The sequence below is a fragment of the Struthio camelus genome, chromosome 3, assembly GCF_040807025.1.
Source record: "Struthio camelus isolate bStrCam1 chromosome 3, bStrCam1.hap1, whole genome shotgun sequence".
NCBI lineage: Eukaryota > Metazoa > Chordata > Aves > Struthioniformes > Struthionidae > Struthio > Struthio camelus.
In genome coordinates, this window is record NC_090944.1 from 114304595 (window position 1) to 114319318 (window position 14724).

The 14724-nt window shown below is 46.8% G+C and overlaps 1 pseudogene; it reads left to right on the plus strand.

Moving 5' to 3' along the window:
• Positions 1 to 334: 334 nt before the first annotated feature.
• Positions 335 to 12929, plus strand: LOC104140350 (putative deoxyribonuclease tatdn3-A; annotated as a pseudogene).
• Positions 12930 to 14724: the final 1795 nt, after the last annotated feature.

Consider the following 14724-nt stretch of genomic DNA (forward strand, 5'->3'; position numbering starts at 1 on the left):
GGCGCAGCCGCTCGCTGGGGTTGTCTGCGCTAGCCCATGTCCCTGCGGTCATCCGAGCCCTGGATGCCGGAGTTGCAAGGGATGTGCTGGGGGCAGGACCTGGTGCAAATCTAGTTGGATGCCATGTTCAGCTTTCAGCAAAACTGAGGGCAAATGAGAGAGAAATTCAATGGAGACCCAGCTTTTCCTTTTGGCCATGCTATTAACTTCCCTGGGGCACTAACCAGCCCTGCGAGCTCCCTCTCACTGCGCCCCTGGGAAAAAGCAGGGGCTGGGTTTCCTTGCTTTTGTGTCTGGGAAAAGTAGAGCACAGAAAGGTTAGATAAGTTGCCCAATGGCATTGAAGGTCTGTGGCAATATGAGAAGTCTCAAGCTCCTATCCGATGCCTTTGGTCACCGCCTTTCCCTTGGATGTTACAAACAGCAGAACTGATTGTCCTTTGAATGACAGCTTATGTCCTTCTGTCTTGCAGGATGCACATGATGTGATAGAAAAATCAAGAAAGGTTTGTGATTTTTTTAACATAATTCCTCAGTACCTTCAGAGCGCCTCACTCATTATTCAGTGTTACTCTTTATTACTGATACTGTGCTGGCTCTTGAGTTGACTACACTTGAGTGTAGGCTCCCCCTGCCCCCATGCTACCCAGCCCCGTTGGCGGTGCAGACAGGCAGTTTCTTTTCCCCTGCAGCAGCCCGCCAGAAAAAAAGCACCTTGCCCCTTGGTTCTTTCCAGGCTTAAAATGTAGTACACAGATGTGCTGTGTGCACTGGGGACTGCCATGTGCGCAAGGGCTTACGGGAATGCACAACTCCAGACAAGCCATAAATAAACAGAGGAGCAGGATGACAGCAACAAGATGAAGGTGCTTTCCATGGGCTGAGGTGAGGGAGACCTAGAAAGCTTCTAAAATTGAATGCCTGTGAAAAGAGACAAAATAATGGTTCAGTGCATATGCTACGAAATCACGCTTGAGGCGCTTTGCATCTTCCTGGTTCAATGAGCACCTTGAGTAGGTGCCGGAAGGACACGGGAGTTGCACCAGCTCGGCTGGCTGGTGTCAGCTGCCCTTTGACCACCGCTGCCAAGCTGTTTGCATGACTCACAGGGAACAAGCCGAGGTAATGTTGAGTGAAAGCCAAGTGACTTGCAAGGGTGGGATGGGTGTAATAGCTGCTACAAGGTTCAGCATAAGTCATTAGGACTTCTTTGGTCCTGGAAATCACCTCTGAGTTCAGGAGCAACAGCCGAGGCTCCTTCGCGCCATCTGTGCTCGGTCAGATGGTGTTAGAGGGACAGAGGTGGAGCATCCTCACTGAGGGCCCTTGTTCTGGGTCTTGTGGTAGTCATGGACTAGCAGGGCAGGAGTCTGTTGAACAGTGGGGCGTACTGTGAGGATTATTTGTTTTTCCAGGATTTTAACATGGGAACAAGTGAGGAGGTGGTGATGAGGCCAAGTAGATGATACAGTCTTTAATCTTGCTGTTTATTGTGATAAGAGTTGACACAAATTGACTAAATACTTTTACTGAAGGTGCTTCCAACAGGCTCCTATGGAATGCATAGATAGGCTCTTTAGAAGCAGAAACAAATAAATGGTTAGATGGAAATGCAACTTTCATCACTAATGAGCTTCTGCTTCTGTTTGTTTTTTCATTAATGCAGGCTGGGCTTTGAGCTTTTGTTTCCATTACAGAGCAGGAAAATGAATTTGAGAAAGTTATTGGCTTAGCAGAAAGGTTTGTTGTTCTACTCTTTGCTTTCTATATGCAGTACAATGATACAGCTGAGATCAAAGAGAGGATACAAATTGCTATAGCACTTAGTTGTCTCGGCATTTTCCTCTGCTGGAGATGGTTATCCATCCATTCATGTCCCATGCTGGTTTCTTTGTCAGTGTGAATTAGCTGGGGCACAGGCATGAGATCCCTCACTGCCCTGGACATGCGTGCAGCACTGTGCAGTGACCTTCAGACCTGGCAATTTTGGGGCTGCCGTGAATGACAAAGCAGTGAGCAAACATAGTGGGGACCATGGCCCTGATGAATCCATGGCTGGGACAGGAATTAATATCTGCGTCCTCGAATGCTCAGTGCTGTGCTCCAGCGCCTGCCCCACGCCCTCCCTGGGGAGCAGCCTGGCGCTGCTGATGAAAATGATGATACAGGTTGCATGAAAAAGAGTGAGGCATGAGGATGAGGAGCCTGTAGGAATATCAGAGATGTTTGTCGCCCGGGAAACAGCATAATGCGCGGGGCTGACATTCAGGTTAGCTGTCGCAGAGGGCTTCATTGCACGGAGCCACTGGTGCGTGGAGCACTTGTCATGCGACGAGCATGCAGATGGTATAAAAAAACTTAAAGCAAAGCTGAACAAAATGCAGAAGAGTGGCACACGCACAGATATCTGGCCTGTTTTCAAGGGGATTGTTACGTGAAGAGCAAGCTACTTCCCTGACAAAGCGTGGGGACGGACCTGATGTCCTACCAAAGTGGTGGTCAAAGTCAAAATAAATGGGCTCTGCCTGCACTGCCTGGGCGAGGTGCTGTGTCTACGTACATTGCCCTCCAAGGGAGACACGGTTGCTCCACGGCCTCTGAAGGTGGCTGCTGAACGCGGATGAGCCTGGCCAGCCGCGGCGGAGGCCTGGTGCCATGGGGGGGCTGAGCAAACCCTCGGCCTCCGGCGCTGCTGCTGGGAAGGTGACGGCAGCCCTCCGCGCCGGTCGGGCAGCGAGCCCTCCGGGGACGGGGTGCTTTCCTGCCCTTGTAACCGCAACCCTCCCCACGTCTGGCCGGGTCAGTGCAAGGGTTGCTGCACCAGGGGCCTCCTCGGCTGCGGGGAATCGCTGCTCCCGCGTCCCAGCCGCCTCCTGCCCGCCGGGCAGCCCGGCTCCGTCACGCCGGGCTTTGGGCTTCGCCCGATTCAGAGCGGGGCGGAGGGGCGGTGCAGGGCTATGGTCCGGGTGAGGTGCCCAGCTCCTTCCCGCGCGTGCTTCGTATTTCTGTTGTCGCGCGCGCAGCCTGTTTCTAGCTTCTTGAATACGCCTGTGGTGGCTCTGGCGCTTGTGCTCTACCTTCGGGCACCGACGAGTGAAAACAGGCGCTTGACTCCTGGTCAGGACCCGGCCTTAGCAGAGAGAAAGTACGTGTGTCCCTTGTTAGCAGAAGACAAGTTATCTTGTGAGCGGCGCCACCAGTCTAGCTCTGTTTCCCCGGGATTTGTGACCTCCTCCCTGCAGTAGCCCCGGGCTCCCGTGTCCTCGGTGCTCCCAGCGCAGCGCTGCCCTCCTGCCCCGTCCCTGGCACGAGGGCAGCCAGGCCCCTCTATGTCTAATTCCAGCCCCATGGTGCTGCCAGGGCCTGCGGGTCCCCGCTGGGCTCTCCCCGGGAACGTTTCGTTGACGATTGCCAAAAGGTGGATTAGGAGACGGCACGACCACGCTAACTGATTTCCAGAGGGATGTGTGCAGGTGTGGTGCGGCCACCTCTGGGGTGGACCCAGACCTGCTGCTGGGGATGTCCTCGGTCCTGCATCCATGCGCGGCCAGCCGGCCGTGTCTCCCTGGAGCGGGGACGGCCTGGGACTATCTAGCAGGAAAGCCTGTCCTTGTGAAGTGCACTGCCTGGAGCAGGGCAGCTTTGAAGTCCTAACTGGCACTGGCTTATTGCTATAAATATATACAGAGAGCGTTTTTGTGCTGTGGACGTTTCTGGACACACAACAAAGGGGGAGGAAGTGAGCACCTGGAGCGCCATGTGGGGAGCTCCAATCAAAGCATCACTGGATAATTTCCTGTCCATTTAGGGGTCATTACTCCTCCCTGGGAAATTCTGGGTGGAAACTCAGCTCTCTGCTACACAGGATCTCTAGGCTGAGTTGAGGCAATGACAAGTGCAGGTGCGTTAGCTAACATGGGCTAACATGCGTGTGCAGATGTCAGCACGCTCCCAAATCATCCGCTTTGCACACCCAGCAAGCACAGTGCATCCATACCCAATCTCCCCGTGTGGGGGGGACGAACACTTCTCCGGAAAAAGAGTCCCATAAAAATGATCAAAACTCTCTTTTTCCAAGGTCAAAATTTTGGGGTAGGAAAAGAGGATTTGTCTAAGAAAATCTGCATGTACCGTAAGCCTCTGCCACTATTAGAACTTTGTTGGCCAACCTGAAGGTGGTTCCTTCACCAGGACCCGGAGGCTGCTGTGGTTTCCGGATGCTCAGAGCTTCCTCACAGAGTCCTCAAGATGCTCTTTTATCTGTAGGAGTGCAAATGACCCTGTGGTCCTTACTAACCTGGAGTGAGGAAGGGCTGAGCTCCACTTCTCCTCTCAAAAGGCAGTGAGTGACCAGTCTGGTGGGCTGGTTCAATGAGACCTGTTCCCCAGTAGCCACAACTACCATTCCTCCAGGAAGGACTCCACCTAGGATCAGGCTGCCAGGGACCCATTAAGTTGCCAGGACTTCCTTCTTAGAGGTTTCCTGACTCTCAGATCAGGCCCTGCCCAGCCGTTTAGTGAGACTTGAGGAAGAAGGAAGTCTTTCTTTCTCTACTCATTAGCAGAGTGACCTGGACTAGCACCCCTCCAGCACTCTTTGAAATCTTTTCATTTCCTTCTTAAAGGGCTAATTAGATTATGCAGAAGTTGTCAGTAACACAGTAGACTGATCGTCTCTGCCCTGGACTGTCGTTCTCTTCTTGAAAACAGAATGTTTGGTTTTCTGCTTTTATTTGCATTTCAAGATGCGTGCTAATACAGGTGTGTGCTTTTGTTTGCCTTACCTTACTTACCACCTAGCTATGAAATGAAAATTGCCAAATCCCTCCGGGAGGAGAGCACTGATTGGAGATCTTTGAGATGCTGGATATCCTGCAGCGAAAACGGCGTAGGGAAGCTAGAGAGGCTGTTCTAGATCTTTATCAGGAGGAGTATTTTCATGCCTGACAGCATGTTTTCCTGATTGTTATTATTCATATGTTACCATATTTCCAGGTAAGTTACCTTTTGGAAGGGGCTGTTTTCTGCTCTGCTGCTTCATTGCGAAGAGCTTCTGCCACTCTCTCATGAGAAAAATTAAACTGACAGAAACATTAGATCCGCACAGTTTGAAGTTCATCACATTTCGTTGAGTCTTAAACAGTTCTCTGTGCAGGTTGGGCTGGACTTCACTCCGTGGCTCGTGCCACACCTCAGCAACGCGAGGAGCAGCAGAGAGTCCTCGCGCTGCAGCTGGCTATAGCAAAACAACTGGACTTACCTGTGTGAGGCAGAAACCTTTCTAACAGTGTCTCCCACAAACATCAGGCCTTAACTAGGCTAGACACCTGTTTCCTGCCTCACAGGCCCGCAGGCATCCTCTACAGAGCTCGAGGGATTGTTTTGAAGCTGGAGCTTATGCGAATGTGCAGTGGCTTGCGATTAAAAGAAAACCAATACTTGTGAGCACTTGCATCTAGGAGGGTGGCATCTCTGCCAGAAACGAACTAGAAAAATGTTTCTCTCCAGCTGTGCTACTGCTGAGAATGAGGGAGACTTCCCAGCCTTTCTCCCGAAGGAGATCTCATATTACGTTTTTTTTCACCTTTTTCTCTTTGTTCCCACATCCACCTTTCAATGAGAGCTCAGGTGTGCTCCCCAGAGAGGACCACTCAGGGTATAGACATGTAATCACTATTCTCAGGCCTTTATTTTCAATCCTGTGCTATGTGATGTAGCCAAAGGAAGGGTTCCCACTGAAGCAAGGCAGTAAACTGAAGAGGGCCTGCTTTTTCCTGCAGGAGATTTTGCTAGTGACCTGGCAGTGCATGGCTGTGCCACACAGCTCTGCCTCCTGTCCCGCTCCATGAAGCCAGTTTGAGCCATCAGGAGAGGCTGCTCCAGGCTAGGGGTATCCTTGGGTAACTGGCTGTCAGCTATCGCACTTCCACCCTTTCCACCTGGCAAAACAGCTGTGCAGGTGGGATTGGAATAAAGGCTTATCACAGCCTGCTGCTTTTGATCACTGTCCTGATGGAGGCCAGTCAGGGCAGCCCCGGCCCGCCCTGCGCAGCTCAGCTGTAATGCGCTGGTCAAAACAGCATCAGGAGTGAGTAAAGGAGCACTTGAAACTCCCTGTGCACATGACTTCTGACACGTGTTCTGCTGCCAAAAACATAAAACACGGGGAGCTGGATCTGTGGAGAGGAAGATCTCTCTATATGTGGTTTGGGAAATCACTCGAGGGTAGCATCCTCTTAGCCTGTTTCCTTCCCTCAAACTGCCTGCCCCGTAGAGTCACCCTGCAATTGAAAATGAAGTCAGCTGCTTTTCCTCGCACATTCAAAGGGCACAGATCAAACGGCACCATCGGTGGTAACTCTTCGGTGCCATCGTCTGAGTTTGTGTTCAGTGGACGTGCACCATCAACAAAACTGATGGAACTAGAAGGAAAAAAAACAGGTCCATCCTGCTCTTCCACAACTATCACGGCTGCATGCAGCAAGAGGGTGCAAAGCCTTATTGTGCCCTACACACGGCCCTCCTCCCGAGTGGCCTGTACTTTTATCTGTGCTCTGAGTGCAAAGTATAACTCCGCTTCCCTCCACAGCTGCTCTTTATTGCTGAAAGAAATATATAGCTTTCTAAAAGTAAACAAACTGGAACGTACGATAAAAATGGTAAACGTGTCGCTCTACTTTTCTAACTCGTGTTTACATTGAGCAGGAATGTGCACTCTCACTCAGCTGGCAGGGAAACAATTGCTTTCCTGAAGGAGGAAGGCAAGATTGCTCTTCCTTTTTTAAACAGCAGGTATAGGACATGGGTTTATACATCATTCCTTTTTGTAACCGGTCTCTAGGATCATTCTACTCGCGTTCAAGAACTGCACCCGTTCCCTCTGATTACATAGACGTGATGATAGGGCATCTCTGCCTTAAATGTATCTTTCAAGATTCGGTAAAGACTGCAGCGCTAGGTGGAAAGTACAGGGGAGATACTCAGTATTGATCTATCAGCATAAGTAAAGCAAAGTATGAACATTTATGTCAGGTGGAAAATAAATGAAACAGAGACCAGGAAGAACACCGCAACTTTGCAGGGAATGGTGGAAGGCAAAACAACTGCTTTCTCAACACTACCCAATACATTTTCTTTTGCATTAGAGTAAGAAGTGTATGATCTCGAGAGGGTTTTTTTTCCTCCCTCTGGTCTACTTTAAGCAGATCTGTGCATTACAAATTTGCTTTTCCTAATGGGAAAAAAAAGGACCGGCAGGAGACAGCAGGACAAAAATAAGTGCTGTTAGATCTGGAAGCCAGAAAGCTAGGCTGTAAAGATTTCTCCCATAATTATAAGTCCCAGCATGGGCCAGGCAGGTGCTAATTGAAAAATGTGTTGATTACTGGTCCTCTGCTGACGGATAAGAAGTTAATTTGGTGGTACTTGCCTACCTGCCTGTGGGTTGAGGGAAATTCAAGAGCTGTTTTGGTAGATTCAGCAGCCATCTCACCATAAGGAGGGCAGGGTTAACAAATCCAAGCTTTGTATTTTTTAGTGATTGTACTACTGACCCATAATCTTGGAGCCTGACACACAACTTTTGGGGTGCTCAGCTCCACAACCTGATCCTGGTGTCCTAAGCTCCCTCCCTGGGTTTTGTACGTGTGTTGTAGGTGTTCAGGAAGTACTGCTTCATAATTTCGCTGGAAGATTGTCTGTCACGCTGGAAGGGGTACAAGCTGGCTATTATTTTTCTTTTCCTCCAGCTGTTACAAGGCAAAATCAGGTTAGTCCTTGGAAAGGTCCTGGAAGCCATTTCAGCAGGGTTATAATTGGATCACGTGAGCCCTGGTCTTTTGCCTTCTCCTTCCTTTCCAGCTATCATTCCCCAGTATCTGAACCACTGCAGGAGGAAAAGTGATACTAGTAAGGATGGCTGTGCCTGACTGGGTGGTGGATGCCCCTCTCAACTGGTTTTCCCTTCTCCCTATTGGAAAGAAAATGAGATATTGGGATTTGGGGTATTTGGAAAAAAGCATGAGAGAGAGATCTCATATAGCAGCTTGAAGCTGAGCCTCTCACAGCCCTGGCTGTTGTTTTTAAACAAAATTGCCCATTTTGAAACATTGAACTTTTTCAGTATTTCCCAGGTAAAATCAATACCTTTCCACACTTCTTAGCTGGAAGGTCAGTAAGAAATTCACAGTGAAACGGTTTGGTATTCAGAAATGAAAGAAAGTTTCACAAACATGTAAACAGTTTTGGGTCTCTCAAAAACGCATCCTCTCCCAGCCCCCAGCCAGGGAGCGGGCTGCTCCGCAGGGGACGGGCAGCCGGGGGGCGGCAGCAGGGCAGGCAGCGCCGTGCCCTCACCCATGCGGGCGCAGCCCCACCGTGCCCCAAGGAAAGCAGAGCAGGTCCAAAGACAGCAGCTGAGTCTGGGCTGCTTTTCCTGCCAAGCTGGCTGTTTTCACAGCCAGCTGGTCCGAGGGTGCGCTGCTGAGCCGTGTCCGAGCTGGCCTCCAACGCAGCTGGGGGAAGAGGCGACTCCGCTTCAGTCGCCCCGGCACTGCTGCACATGGGAAACGTTCCCCAGCTCTGCTCCTGCGATGGGGCTCCGGCTGCTACCTGTCCTCCCTCCGGCCCCGTGGAGGCACAAATTCATTTGCTTCCAGCACCTGCACATCCATCCTGGGAAGAGTTGAGCTGAGCTGAGCTGATGTGATACTTGCTGAGTGAGCTAACACTGCCTAGGTGAAAGGAAGCAATAACAAACTCTCCCTATGCATTCACTTGAAAAGGCTGGGAGCAGGAAGGCTTGAGGTGTTTCTGATCATGGTGTGCCTGAGCTACAGTCCCATTATGCCTGTCTGCAGCGCTTTCACCAGGACTTTAAAATAACCAGCGTCTTTTCACCGGCTTTGTGAATCTATTTTTTTGAGATCCCACATAGCTTTTGTCCTGCGCTCCTCCTAGGACCCGGACCCAGAGTTTGCTGTATAGTCTACAGAGAGAAGTAAACACCCAAAGCAGAGTTGTCTCAGGACCTGTTATTTCCTCTCAATTCCCCTCCTGAGGTTTATAAAAAGAATAAGCCATTTGTATTGTCTGAGGTCTTAACACACATAAATACTCTGTTTAGCCTGTGCTTGCAGTTCATTGGAAATATAGGATTATCTCCAAAGGCTCAAACAGTCTGAATGCCACTCTGGCAGATCTGTCACTTATTTTGCATGTAAGTTTAATACAGTGCCTGTTGCTACGTTGATTGCTGCAGTGAGAGAGAACCTTTTCATGTGCTATTCTGTCTCATTATATTTTCCTGGCTGCACCAGGGAGCAAAGTTAATTAAACAGATTCCACTGGAGAACATCTGCTTAGAGACCAATTCCCCTTCTCTTGGCCCAAACAAAGAGGTACAGTCAAAAATAGGCAGATTAGTCCCTACCGTTAACTTTCTTTAAAATTCTTTCCATATATTCTCTCTCAAGTTCATGAGCTCTTAGGAGCCTTAGCACTATGTAACATTTTGTTTTATATACATATATATGTGTGTGTGTGTGTGTGTGTGTGTATATATATATATGTATATATTTTACTGGTCTCTTCTTATTATAAAGAAAAAAAAAGAAGAGCCACAAGTAGTTCACAAGATAGAGAAGCAATTTGTAAGTCAACACTTCAGCTTCTGGGCTGACTTTATATGACAGCTGCTCCAGTAATAAATACTGATGAATATTTTCATCGACATTTCAAGGAGCCCTGTCATGTGCTGAGTGACTGTGGGAGCTGCTGTGTGCCCTCCGTTGCGACTATCAGGAGCTAGTGCTTGGCTAGTGCCGACTGGGTTTCTAGGCAGGCAGGATACAAAGGCAAATGGCTAGGCTTTCCTCTAGCTCTCTAAACACTTGGATGACCTACACATTGTAATTCACAATACATAAAGGCCTAGATGCTCTGGGATTGTCCCACCTGAGGCGTTTCCCATTGATTGACAGCTATGGCAGTAATGGCATGGCTGATTGGGGCACTAGACTTACCTTCCTCTGACAACAAAATGGAGGGAATTTTCTCTGAGCACTCTTGGACTTGCAGCTAATCTTGAATAGCTGAAATCTTGCCAGGTGTGCTGCAAAAGACAACTCTTTGAAAGGGTCTTTGGAGAATGCTTGGAGTGCTTTCCCAGCAAAGGAGCAGAAAAGAATCCCTGTTGGTGTCTGTCTGGCCGAGTTCCTGTTAAAATAATGAATGCTGCTGGAATGTTAACGCGTTATCCATAATGTGTTAACACAGCCAGGGTCTTGGGCAGGCATCTTTTATTGTTGTTCAGTCTAAACACAACAGTCTTGCTGACTTTTTGTTAGGCTGAGGTCTGCTGGCATCTTCCCTATCCAGTAGATTTAGACCTTTAAAGAACATGGCTCTCTTCCTGCTGATAACCCCTCTTCATAGAGAAATTGGGAACTTCCAGCTGTTACTAAATATTTGTTCTTCCTCAATAGCAAGAGCAGCAGCATTTCTCAAGCTTGGGTCAGCAGTCTGTCTTTAAAAATACAAGCACATTTCCGTACTAAGCTCTCAATGGATCCAAAATCATATCCCTTCCACTTAATTTTCAAAGGATACGCGTGCATGGAAGGGTCAGGTTAGTCACAATATGTCAGCTAGCGGAAGAGAGTTGGAAAAGTTAAGGCACATTACGGTGTTTTTCATGAGTATACTGCCTTAACTTGCCATAACTCTTAAGTCATCCAAGATCTCCTAAAAGTAAAGAAGAACTGTTATCCTTGTTGCTTTGAATGGTGGTTTCACTGCTTTCAGCTTCGACGTGGCTGTAGGTTCCTCTTAGACACGGCAGAGAGTGGGAGTTGTAGGCGGACGTCCTGCCTCTACAGAAGTCGACATTTGAGTTAGGATCCTGTCATAGTCAGTAGAGAGAACTTTTAAGGACCAATTCCTCTTACTTTATTGAACTCTTATACAGTGAGATGATAAACGGCCTGCGTTAGTAAGAAAACTGCAATTATCTCCCTGATGTACTATTCAGGAAGGGACGCATTGCATCCTAGCAGTTTCTGTTTCTTTCCATTGGCAATAGAAAGAACCTAGATGAGTTGCTCAGATGCAGCTGGCTGCATTTGGTAAGGCGAATCCTACTCCAGATGTCTGACACCATATCTCCTGCAATTTGGCAATTTTTTCTTAACAAACGTAGTGTGGCTTTTCTAATCACTTCTGCTCCACAGTCCTTTGATAAATCGGGTCAGTCTCATTTGGTACCTCTCACAAAACACTGCTGCTTTCTTTTAGGAAAGAAATGAACCAGGGAAGATCAGGATTGTCTGCCAGTACGTTGCAGCAGTGAAAGGAGCATCAGTGGGAAGAGTTTATGAAGAAACAACAACAAATGCCTTGAAGCTTTTCCCGAAAGTTAAATATTGTTTGAAAGAATGAATGTTTGTCAAATAAAACGAGAGCGTTCCTCAAAGACAACACTTCTGCAGTTTATGCTTTTTATTAATTTTTTGCAGGCATATGCACTTTTTTACTGCATATAAAGGATTCAGAGGGAAATTACAATTTATCTAATACATAAATAACCTGCTCATCTGAGTGAATAAGAACCCAAGAAATTTCACCTACTGTGCTTACAGTACATCGGCTTATTTTTTTGTACACAGACATTATTTGTGTACATAATTTTTCCCCCACTTGCTTTGGTAAGAGAGTCAAGGGCAACGTTCCGTTAGGTACGTCAAATTGATAGCCGACTACAAAATGAAAACCAGATGGCAGCAAAGCAGAGATACCGGATGTACATTTCTTCATCTTTTACACGGATCAAGGTATCTAGAAATGCTGATTTCTGATATTATTTACAACACCGTAGCCTGCTAACTTATTATCACCCATATTTCACCCATTTTTTTAAAATTCAGAACTGTGATACCGAAGGCAGAGTCATCGTCTATATTCCTGTCAATACTTAATAGATTGAGTCCAGGTCATTGAAAACAGCCCTACTGTGGGCGGTCATGTTCCCAAATTGAGGTGACCAGACAAAATACCTGGAGCCACAAACAAGCTTCCGTAAGTGCCTTGTATCACAAATGCTGATTCTCTGAGGAGGATTATGGCCTTACCTTGTGGGGAGAGTGGGCAAATCTTGCTGGAATGAGGACTGCGTAGGAGGAAGAGGATGTTTACGTTTTCCTTGTATTTTCTAACAGCTTTCAGTTAAGAAATTAAAATATCCGACTTTTGTGTACTTTCTTTAAAGCTCAGCTTGCTGAGGTCTGTTCAATTCCGTGCTAAAATTGTTCATTTCTGGCTCAGTTAGAAGTCCAGAACTTTTGTTTTGTTTTGAGATTTCTTGTTCTGAGGTCACTTTCTCAAGCTGCTGTAGTTTAGGTTTAAATGACTCACCCAGAAGACAAGTACCCAGAGCATTCCTGCCATTGAGGTTTTGCACTAAGCAGAGATCAGCTTTTGCACTGAAAATCATAACTGAGAGTTAATGCATTATAAAAGAATGTTTACATTTTTGCCTGTAAAGACTGAAATACATGGTTTGAGACACACACACACAAAAAGAAATCTTAACTGTATGCCTGATGTAAACAATTCAAAAAATCTCATTTTATTTTAGAGGAAGCGTTGGGATTTCGGCAACATTCTACAATCACAGTACTAAGGCATCAGCTCCTTTGTTCACTTCAGATTCCTATGCTTGGGCTCAAATCTTACGAAGATAGATTGACCTGTGGGTTTTGGGGGGCATAACTTAGATATAGCTTTGTGGGTTGGAAGAAGGACGTAACTAAGAATTGAGATCACTGAAATAATCTAGCTGGGGGTATTAGATACCTTGAAAGCATCACTCTAATGGCTGGGTTCCTTTATTTTGTGAAATGACTCGGATTCAAACAAAAAGGCAGCTTTTGACTGGTTTCATCCAAAGATGGCATTATCTGCAAGATAAAATTAAAATTTGAAAATAGTAATGAAAATAAGTTGCTCTTTCAATCGAATATTTTGCAGGAGGAACAATGACACCACTTGAAATAAGGAGACTGTGTTTCTAATTGCTTTATAATTTTCCTCGGCCTGAACATTTCAGTGAAAACTTCTGCCTGATAGCTATAGTTTTAGGCACAAGAAAATAATTACTGGGGAGTAAATTAATATCAGCTGCTTCCCAGTGACTGCCTGACAAATGAGACATATTTTACCTTTTTCACCGCTTTCAGGAAAACAGAATTTTGTTAATGTTTGCATCTACATGAGCGATTTCTGTCTCTAACAGGAATCTTCAGGGGGAACCAAAATTCTGGCTTACAGGGTAGATTATAAACAGATGCCAGCAGTTTTAAGCCAAACTTATGTTATAAGGCTTGACATCAGTGTTCTGTTTTTAGCTTAATTAATTGCCCATGAAACGTAGAAATCCAAGGACATGCACTTTAAGTGAACTCCTGCATTGGAGGTTTCTCACAGGATAACTTTCTCTTGCTGCGCAACAATGTCCTTGGCCCTGCTTCTCATGCAGACGGATGCACATCAGAAGCAATGGCTGTGAAACCTGTGAAATACAGCTGCGTAAAAAGTCAGGAGACAAGTATCAAGACTTTGCCTTGACGCTTGAGGCAATTTGTTTTGCCTTTTCCTTTCTGTAAACTTGTTTACTGTGAGGGTGACTGAGCACTGGAACAGGTTGCCAAGAAAGGTTAGGGAATCTCCTTCCCTGGAGATATTCAAAAGCCATCCGGACACAATCCTGAGTAATGGGCTCTAGGCGACCCTGCTTGAGCAGGGGGGGTTGGACTAGATGATCTCCAGAGGTCCCTTCTGGCCTCAGCTGTTCTGTGATTGTGTGATTCTGTTTAGGAAGCTATTTCTGGAGATAAATATCCCTGAACATGGAATTGTATTGCCTTTACCTCATGAAATTCAACCTGGTTTTACTTCACCAAGATCCTTACAGTTGTGGCAGAGCTGAATTTGAACTCACGTTGATCTGTTGTAAATAAACTTACTTCTTTCTGGAAAATGTCTCCTTTCCTTATGGTAAAGGCAGGTAACTTCCGTCCAGGAACTCCTTCCACTGTCAGGCTGGGGCTCTTTTTCCCTAAGGTTCTCTAATGAACTCCGATTGCTTTGCGGGAAATGTCTCCTCTGAGGTCTGAGCCAAGTTGAGTCATTTTGCCCTTCTACCAAACATCTGGACTCCTTTGCCATGTTCAGGGCAATCAGGTGCTTTTTTGCTGCCTCAGACATCGTTTGAAGAAAGGTGTCTTCTGTGCAAGAGTCCTGTGCAGAAAGCAAATGAAACTGTGCGCGCTGTACTGTCAGGCAGAGAAAGGAGATGATGCTATCTAGTTGCTAGGGAAGTGAAACCTCAGATACGCCTGCAACTGTAAAACATAAACTTAATTCTAATCTCACTGTGATAGCACTAATTGGCAATAACTCTGCCTGTTATATGGCACTGATAGAGTGGCAATAGAGAAGGAAAGAATGAGAAAAGAATAAAGTCTAATTTCTTCCTTTAAAGAGTAAATGTTATCTTTGGATGGACTTTGAGGTTATCCAAAATTCAACGGAAACATTTGGTTAAATGAAATCAGATTTGAACCAATGTGTACACCTTCTTTCAAAAGAACAGCAGTCACTTAGGACCCTAAAGCTACATCTATGCTACTCAACCAAAGTGTCACCGCCCTTTCCCTGGCCCTGAGGCCA